Genomic DNA, 10,675 nt, shown 5'->3' on the forward strand with positions numbered 1-10,675 from the left:
AAATATCAACATTTCCTGGTAATTTTATATCTTCATAATAATAAGCCAACAGTAAAATATAGCTTGGTAGCAAGGCAAACATCAAACATTACATTATAAGCCAGTTGTATTACAGTAATGTTCACCATGACTTTTAAGAATATATGGAATGAAATAAACAGTCACACTTGGTTCCCAACTGGTCCAAAAGTAGGTCCTGGGTCCTTTCTAAATGGGCCGCAAGTGACTCACGAACGTATTAAGTTTATATAAAACAAACTTTATTTCAAAGTGCCATGAATTTCTGGCACAGAGCTTTTATTGTCCAGCTTGACAACATTCTCAAATGGAAGTATGACACTAAATATGTTACACTGTGTGGACCTTGAACTAATGACGAAGGTGAAACCTGGACCCTGTGGCTGGACCAGTTGGGAACCACTGACATGGGCTACCTGTTTAGAAAGGAGTGAGCCAGTTCAGGATCGGTTTTGAACCCTTTAAAATCCCCCTGTGTCTCCGTCTATTGAATTTCCTGCCAAGGCTGACTCGTGTTTTCGCCCACGCTCTATCACTGTCCTTTTTAGCTTCTTTTTTTTTCAGTCAGTTCTTGTCTTGTTCTCTTTTTCCCACCCCAGTATCACTCATAACCACAAAATATGACATCAAAAATAAAATTCTTTAAAGAAAAATCTCCACCCACTTTCTTTTAACTGGCTGATGTACTACTAACTGTAGAAACGTTGCCTGGGAAAATGTAAATTAAATCTCTTCGACTCTGTGTTGGAAATCAGTTGACCTGGGGACAGATATTAAGAATAACTAAATAGAAAGAGCCAGTCTTCTATCTGATCCGATGATCTGCTTATGTAGGTCATTTTGGGGTAACTGTATTAAACAGAGTCTGTTTCATAACCTGTTAAAAAAGCTCCTTGTAGCTGCTCTAAAGTAAAAGTTGATCTCAGAGCCACTGGTTTCTGAAATTTTGGCAAAGTCCATGGGATTATTTAAACATAGGTTGACTACTGTTAATAGTTCAGTGCTCCTTTTCTTAGCACCGCTACAGTAACTGGTTCTGGATCAGTAAGCCGATCGTGAGTCATCATTAGTTCCACTTGCTTGGCCCAGACAAAGCTTGTTAACTGCTGACACCAAGGGGGTTATGCCTGGGTAAGATCAACCACAACCAGAGCCGACCACCAGGGCAATGTGTCACTCTGTGGGCGAAAGCGGTTTACTTCTAATTGCATTGCGTCATCGCTCATCATTTGTTTTGCCCACAGCGGGGAATTACAGGGGGAGATAATCTATAAGTGATAAGTTGATTTCAGATAATGAGCGAGGACAGAGTGAAGGAAGAGACGGAAGAAGAGATTAGGTTGGAAAGCTGAGCGGGTAGAAAAAAAGGGACAGAGAGGAGAAAGAGATGAGAGTCCAGCTCTCACCACTACAGGATGCCCTGTTTTCTTGCCCTTATTTTGTGATTGAGGATGTACGCGCTAGTGGACTGACAGGCATTGCGGGTAATGAACTGCCTCCACTCTGCTGCAACCATTATTTTGAAGGTCAATGGATGGGTCAAGACAGCCGGCTCTATGGACCGGTACCTTCCAAACTGTGGTAATGAGTGGTTGGCTTCACCGTCTCACTCGACTGAACTGCTCTCAGCAGTGAACAGTTCTGTACAGTCACACTTGGCTCCTTATACAACAGGATAAAAAGGCCCACAGATAGTTCTGCCTGTAATAAACAAGAAGAAGCACACTTACTCAAATATGTCTTGACTTTTGTTGATGAATCAGAGGTAATTACAGGTCCACTTTGTTTCTCTCAGCTAGTGCTGTAGATGTGGGAGAGAGAGAGGTAGTATCACCCACGCAACGAGGTGTACGTCAGTGTGAAAATGAGCTGCAACATTTAGCTAATGAGCATGACACCACCTTGTGGAGACAACACAGATTTCTGAGTGGTGCACACATGCTGAGAGAGTCAGTGACGAACTCCTCAGCAGTTTAGACGGACCATACCCGAACATCACACTGTGCTTAGAGAGTCAGGCTGTTCAATTATAACGTGGAGAGGAAATGCTTATCTGACAAATGAACGAATATGCTTGTGGAGTGCGGTATCATCCTGAAAACTGTGGCACCTCTTATTAATCTTTTTTACCTTGTGGCCACACTCTATCCCACTTCTTCTCCTAGAATTGCTGTATCAAGGACATTAGTTCTGAAATGTGTTCCACTTCGCTGTTTAAGAGGCAACACCAAATCACACAGCGCTGCCTCCATCCCCCGCCCCCCCAAAAAAATCCAATCAGGACTGATGAATTCGAAACTGATGGCAAATCTTTATGAGCGCAGGCACTTACTCGGGTGATGAGGGCCACTGAAAAATGAGAAATGGGGCAGGAAGGAGAGGCAGAGGGAGAGATAGCGAGGTGGAGACAGCTCGACAGAGAGGGGGAAGAGGAGCGTGGATACACTGGTAGATTTATGGCTTCTTGTTTAGAGCATACTGCTGAAACAGACTCATAAATGTTTTTGATGGTCCACAAATAAATAACTCCCAGCATGTCTGCTCAGCATACAATAAATAATCCTAAAAAGTTTAATCATTCACTATCCTTTTCGATTTATTTGGGGGGTATTTATCAGAGCTCACATATACTGTAAAGTACATACAGTACTGCCAGGGCAGGGGATCACACTATCTCTACATCTTACCCCATGTGTCACCTTCAAATACGCAGGGTCTCAGTGAAGTTGTACATTAATGTAAAAATGTTGTGCCAGCAGGACTGGGAGAAAGCAGCACTGGAACACTGTTTTGTTACTCAGCAGTGGATCTTCCTATAGTCGCCAAAAGCCAAAAAATGCCATGAAGTGCACTGATTTTCTGAGGAGCACTAACTGTTTCCTTTTGGCAACCATGTTGAGCAATGGGGCTGTTCACACTGGACAGACCGCAACACTGAGCTTTGTGGCTGGCTTGTGATATACAGCGATAGTATCAGTGTCTAGTCTTTTTTTTTGCCACAAGCAAATCTGGGAGGATCACACACTGATAATCTATTATGAACAATATAAAGGCTATATTAGATATGATTTAAATTATCTAATTATGATAAATAATAAAATATGTATGCTATGCTTCCACATGTGGACGTCAGTTGTGTCTGAACAGAGAGCAAAGAGAGATGAGCAGACCAGAGTGTATTCCTTAGCTAAGTTGTTTATTTGTGTTGACTTCCCATTAGCTCCTGTCAATATTCCATCCATCCATCCATCATTTTTCACCTGCTTATCCGGGGCCAGGTCGTGGGGCAGCAGGCCAAGCAAAGCACCCCAGACATCCCTCTCCCCAGCAACATTTTCCAGCTCCTCCTGGGGGACCCCAAGGTGTTTCCAGGCCAGATGAGACATGTGTGTTCGTCCGTCTGTTCTAGGTCTGCCCCGAGGCCTCCTACCAGTGGGAAACGCCTGTAACTAGAGTTGGGTAAGGGTTACTTTAAAAGTAATCAAAGTACTTTACTGCGTTACTTTTTTAAAAAGTAACCAGTTACTTTACTGTGTTACTCCCTGAGTAAAGTAACTCAAGTACTTTTAAAGTACTTCCAACGTTACTCCCTGAGAAAAGTAACTCAAGCACTTTTAAAGTACTTTTGAGTATTCTACATTTCCTGCTGGGCAATGGACCACAGGGAGCTAAGCCTACATTTTTTTGTCTCCAAAATTAAAGTTATGGACCACTTCACCCTTCACTGAGATCCAATTCTCCCATCACAGCCGTCACTTTGACCAGTAGAAACACAGAACGATCTGCTGCCGTAGACAACTGTAGCTATGACAACAACACCCCAGCGTTTTTAATATTTCCTCTAGGGATGTTACCACACAGAGTAAAAGGGGGAAATGATGGTGTGAAACAGCAGAGGCACTTTGTCAGCCCGCTGAGTTAACGTTACTGTCGTTAGCATCAAGCTAGCAAACAATGTTACATCCTCACGGTCGGACATAAAGTAATAACATTAACAAATAGTGGCTTTTACTCACCACAGCTGCAGAGGCTCCCAGCGTCATTTGAAACAAACTACATTATAGACGGTCCGTTATTTATTCATCCCTCTGTATCTTTATATTTTTGCTTTTTATCCGTTCCCGTTGTCTTCATAAAGTTAACACATTGCGTCGTCATTTCAAACTCAATACTTCCTGATTTTCCTTCAAATTAAAAGCCCCTTATAACCTCAGCTGAGAGAATCCCTCCATTTTCTAAATAGGCTTTTATTGTGAAACATGTGTAAGAACTTGGTTGTGGAGGATGCAGTAGCTTGAATGTTTGCCTATGGTACTTCAAATGGAGCTCCTGTCATCTGCTGACACTTTTAGGTGACTACAACAACATTCCGGCTGGCACATGAACAGCAGTGACTGAAATAATAGTAAAAGTAATAAAAATAGGACAAGATTAAGCCGATGACATCACATTCATCATGTACAGACGACCGGGGATAATTGGTGAGTACCATCGTGTAGTGTGTTATGTCTGTCGGCCAGGTCACGGCACGATTTTATGACTCCACAATCGTGTAATGTGACATAGTGACTTTCAAAACGGGCAGAAAAGTCATGTAGCGTGTACCAGGCATAATGCAAGTCCTGAGTCTGACCTGTCTGTCAGCGAGTCCTTCTCCACCTTTTTTTAGACTCCACCGTACGGCAGCATTTCTTCTACCACGTAGCGAGCCGCAAGCTCCGTGGCTTCTTTCAGACTGATAGGTTTAACGTTATCTCCGTTATTAGAACCAAAAGACAGTCGTTGCTGTTTCGGAGCTGAAGGACCAGCATTCTAAAAGTAACGGAAGTAACTGATGGCTTGTTTGAAAATGTACTCAAGTATTCAATTACTCAAACAGCAAACTAACGTGTTAGGTTACTCGTTACTGCAAAAAGTAATCAAAGTACTCTAACGTGTTACTTTGTAACGTGTTATACCCAACTCTGCCTGTAACAGAGTGTGGATACCCGACTTGAGCCCCACAGGACCCGTCAGAACCAGGAAAACAAATCAGACATTTTGCTTGGGTTCGGTTCGGGTTCGGCCCACTTGACATGCTGCTGTGTCGTGCTATGGCCTATTCAAGTGCTGGAATTTGTTATTTACGTGACAACGCCTGAACGCACCACAGGCTGGTGAGTGTATGTGCTGTGCTATGCTGCTGTGTGTGCGGCGTGTTTGACTGTGCGTAACAGCAGCCTTTTGATGGTCATTTACACACTGTCCATGTGTAATCACAGTAAACAGACAAGCTGTAACCGTAGTAACAATAACTTTGTCAGGTAACAAACTGCATTGGTCAGTGGGGCGGGTTCAGACTTAAAAATCAGAGAGTCTGGCGAGGTCAGGCTGGACTCAGTTGTAACTGTCGGACTTGGCTTATTTCAGTCACTACCTAGAGCTTGTGGCAATCTACATCCCAGCCCTCACCTATGGTCTAATATGTTAATAACAATATTTTTTGGGATGGTGGTGGGGGATAGGGGGTAGAAGAGCCTGCCTAGGGCACTGAATGTGCTTGGTGTGGCACTGTTGTTACTGCTCTGTCTCCTCTGTGCAATAATTTTAGTGTATCTGCTAAGAGCCGTGTTCACCCCTGAACCTCCTCCTCTCACAGCAAACAGCTTCCCACATGCACAGGTCAAGAGACTCACAGTAAAGATGCCCTTTCTAACTCACTACAATCTGCATGTGTGTTTTCATGCACCAGTGCATCTCTTTGTCATACACGTGGCATGCATGTGCAGTATGTGCTGCACTGAGCGCTCACATAAGACGCATTTCAGTGTAGGAAGACATTTGCAGGGATGCATGTGTTGGTGGGGCACCTGTGATTGACCAGTGTGTGGGACTGCATTTGTGTGTGTGTGTGAGTGTGTGTGAGAGTGTGAGCTCATATGTGTTGGCGGAGGTTTCCCTGGAGAAGCCGAGCAACAGCGCTGACCTTGCAGTGAAAAAAAAAGACAATAATTTATTCATTGGCATAGCACAAATTTCTCTCTATCTTTTATTAGGTGTTCAGCTGTTATCTCAGCTGTTTTAAAGCGTCTCTTCCTGAACGCTGCAGATTATTGATTCCTCCAAACGCTGTCTTTAGTTTAGGACACCAAGATTGAGATCATAATTTATGATCTAATCAGTGTGCATTCAGTAGCTTCTCCTCCATAGTTTGGATTCAGCTGTATACTGCCTCCGATTCTAAAGGTCCACACTCACCAACCGTGCTACATTGTGTATTTTTAAACCCCGGAGCTTAACCTCGCTGTAAAAATGTCTCTTATCGGACAGGGTCCAGCTGGCAATGTCAAACAGATGGCTTTATACCCTCTAGGGTTTCCATTCAGAATAAATTAGTTCAATAAAATACCAAGAGGGCACTTAGAGAGCAGACAATTAAACACCTTGCATAGAACGCGGTCGAGCTGTATTTCAAATGACTGAAAGCTTATACTGATGAATGCAGTCATTAAAAAAGACAGCGCTCAATACCGTTCCAACAATGGACAGTAAACCCACAGCCAACCTTCAAGCAGAATGGACCGAAGATGAGATGGGTTCAGAAATCACTGTTTGTCTTATATAAGAGTGTGTTACCCCACACCCATGGAGGAAAGTGGTGATGCTTACTTTGATTTAAATTAATCATCCTGTGGCGTGTTGAAAGGTCCCACGATGTGTATAATGCATGACTGAGAAATGTGTCAATGGTGTTCTTGACAACACAGTCACTGTGTTGTATAAACACAAATCGGTACAGTAATGGGACCCATCTATCGTCACAGCGTGAGCGTAAATTGCTTTGTCAAATCAAACAGCTGCAGTTTTTTAAGCTTAATTCAAAGATACTTTAATCAGTGAGGAAAAACAATACATTTTCCGGATGAATTATCAAACAGATCGCCGGCTCACCTCAAGTGACTTTTGGCTACGCGTGTTCATTGTGAGTGCAGTGACTGTGGAAGTGTTCATTTCAGGAACCACGTCAAAGCGCCATCCAGTAACACTTGTTGGTGGCATTGCTATCTCACACTGCTGCCAGTTACCAGGGATAACAATGAAACATTCATTGAATCCTACTCAACATAATTAAACTGTATTAACTTAATTACCTCTGCCTCTGTCACGGTAATCAAATGAATAGAGTTGAGCTGTGCGCTAACCTTTCCCTCAGGTGTGAGTTACAGAGCACCCGTGGGATAACATTACCATCTCTGCCAAGGGCCTGTCTGTCGTTTCTTTTGAGGACTTCATTCCTTTTTCTGTCCACGTGCCAGCAGCCACTGAATGCAGGTCTCTATCTGTGCCCTCCAAAACCCAGAAAAGGTATTCTTAGAACAATGACCCCTGCTCCCTTGTGAAAGTAAACCCGCGCCTGATCCCTTCACAGGAAGGTTAATGTGGGTGCGACGATCCAAGAACCGCCATCTGTCCTCAGGGGTTCTCCTTTATGGTGACAGCAATAACTCATTTTGAAACTTCTCATCGTGACTCTGCTTTTGGACAAGGGCTTGGACCCCGTGTGCTGGGTAGAGGGCGTGTTGAGCTGCGCGGAGTTGCTGGGCATGATGGATGAGGGGAAGGAAGTCTTAGTTCCAGATAGGATCTGTTCAGCTGGCCTCATCAGTGGGGATTTGGAAGTGCAGTAAGAATCAATCAAGGCGATGTTGCCTTAAATAATCTTGAGGCTAAGATTATTTAAGCCCATGCATTTACAATGAGAAACATGTCGGTGGTACCTAGAGGGGCCTTGGCATGTGAAGAGGTGTGGCTTACCTTGATTGAGATTTGCTGGCTTTTCTCCCCAGGAAGTCAAAGATATAACAACATAAGAAAGACAACACTTAAGTGGCCTGTCTCAGATTTACACACAGAGAAACCCTATTGACTTCTACTGATGGCTAAGTGTATTGACGTACAGAGCCATAAAGAACTGTGTGTAAAACTCAAGATGTGCGTCACACAGGCAGACCACAAGATAAACCATCCAAAAAGACAAGCCTCACAGCTCAAGTACCATCACTATGTACCCAAAGGACACGTGTATCAGCATTATGTCCTTGCAGACATAAGCCCTCAGGTCGTTAGGTGTATTTTTAAATGAGTATGACGTGTCAACAGTATGAAAGATTACTTCACTAAATAGGTATTTTGTAGTAAGGCATACGCCATGGCTGGGTGTTAGGGAAGTGATCTGGGTGGGAAAAACATTAACACCTTGAATTTCCTCTGCAACTCTACTGTAAGCCAGCACTGATCCCCCAACTGGTACGGGGCTGCACATTCAGCCGCAAGAAGCCTGTGATCATGCTGCACGTTAAAGGTGTGTGAATGTGTAAAACGCTCACTCTCCATGGAAGTCGTTCCCTTAGGTCATTACTCGGAATAGAAATGTTGGTTAAGACTACGTGGCTGCTTAATAGGTGCACAACCTTCTCTTCTTCTGGAGAGAAAAACAATTTTGTTCTGGTGTCAGGCTCAGTTACTAACCGCTGCTACTGTCCTCCTACTCTAATCCCAGCAGTTTCCTGCAGAAATAATAGGGGGGAAATATATGTATCATGGTCAAAGAGGTTGAATCTGAGAGCGTCTTTGTGTGTTTCTATGTTTCTGTGTGTAGCAAGCCTGAAAAAGAAAGAGGGGGCAGAGAGAGAAACACAGGAGGACAGGAACAATTTGTCTATTTCACAGAAGAAAGGGAAGGCATTTTCCTTTGTATTTGGAGTTAAGGGTACAAAGTGTGCAAGAAACAGCTCTTGAATAGATAAAGAAGTGGCTCTTAAATGTCCATCTGGGACAATGCCTGTGGTGCTATTCTTTCTAAGGTAAAAGTTTATTTCTCTGTCCCTGGCATGGCTGGAATAACCTGATAGGGGCCTTGAGGCAAAAAAAAACTCTTTGTGTAGTATGTGTAGTTCTACCAGAAACACCAGAACACTGCCTGGCCCCAAATTTGCTGTGTGTATAATCTAATTATACTATATATATATATACTAGGGTTGGGAACGATTAACCGATACGACCGGATATCCGGTTTGACAAGCGAGAGATACGGCTATGTCAGTAGCAGCCTCCTCAATCGATACGAATCAGCCATGAATCCTTTGATGAATTGATTGTAGAGTCATGAATTCGGGTATCGCGAGACTAGCAATCGGTTGACTGACTTTGACAGTTTGCATCTCGAAAACAACGCAAGAGCCGGCGGCATGCTCGTAGCAGGCATTACTGACAACGATAATGGATGTAAACATCAGCGCCAGCTTGACCGCTGGAGCTGAGGAACAGAAGCTAATGCTGGTTGGAAAAACCAGGGAGCAGCCAAGCCGCAGCAGAAACTAAAGGCAAATCCTGCCGGTTGTGGGTTGAACGCGGGGTCACAGACACAGACAGTCAAATACGTGTCAAATATGGCGGCGCATGATAACGGCTTACCGGCGACCGACAAGCCCAGCTCCAGGTCCAAGAAGTCTTCGTCGGTGTCATGACTGCCCAGAAATACCAGCCGAGCCCTGGCAGCATACAGGTATGTGATGTGTCAGAGGAGAAACGAGCAGTTCACATTTCCACAAACCTCACCGCACTTTAGGGACTGTTCTTTACTTGTCAGGGGAGGAGGGTGGCTGGTTGATTTTTATTTTATTTATTTATTTTATTTTGATCCCCCCTTATGTTAATCACTTATTGATGCTGTTTTTGAAGTATGAATAAGTCAATAAGTAATTTATTCCATTGTAATATCATTGATGTATTATAGTAAAAGTGATTTATCTTTTTATAAATGACAAACACAGAGTGTAGAAAACACAGAGAAATAGTCTGACATGCTGTCAGTGATAAGCTGCTAGTCATCACAGTCCATGATATCAACTAATAACAGGAGATGTCAGATTCTGCCCCTACATTGCATGTTATTATTTTATTCTGCTTCATGTTTATATTGTACAGCGTTATGATAAACTTTATTCCAGACTCAAGTCCATATAAGATACATACAAACACACAGACAATACCATAAAAACAACACAACAGGTAGGTTTAAAACACTTAAATTTTACTTAAAATTCACTTCACTTAAAGTTTAAAACTTCTTCTCATTTTTATATTGATCCCATCCAACAAAATGATGTTCATTCAGCAAGACTTTTTTTGGTCCATGTCTAAAAATAAATACATTTGACATGTGATTTTGTTGTTGTTTGTCTTTTTATTTTATTTTTGCCAGTGCCATACAGCAACAATGCTTGGGGATGTGGTCTTTTACAAATGTGAAAATACTGTAAGAATGTCACTTTTATAGAATTGGATCCTTTATTTTATAATGTATGATTAATGTCTACATCAACAAATGTTAACCATAGAATCATATCGAATAATATCGATCCTACACTGTATCAAATCCTATCGAATCGTTCTGTATTAAAAATATATCGTTTTTGAATCGTATCGTAACCCGTGTATCTAGATATGTATCTGTATTCAGGGATCGGAATCGGTATCAGGGAGGAAAAAGTTGTAACGGTACATCTCTACTTACACATAGGACTTTCCCCTGGAGTTTTGTGTTCGGAACCATGTGAAGTTTGAGTCGTTTTAAGGTACGTCCTTACGATGTTTGATTTCCTAACCCTAACTACAG

The sequence above is a fragment of the Epinephelus fuscoguttatus genome, linkage group LG21 (assembly GCF_011397635.1).
Source record: "Epinephelus fuscoguttatus linkage group LG21, E.fuscoguttatus.final_Chr_v1".
Classification (NCBI taxonomy): domain Eukaryota; kingdom Metazoa; phylum Chordata; class Actinopteri; order Perciformes; family Serranidae; genus Epinephelus; species Epinephelus fuscoguttatus.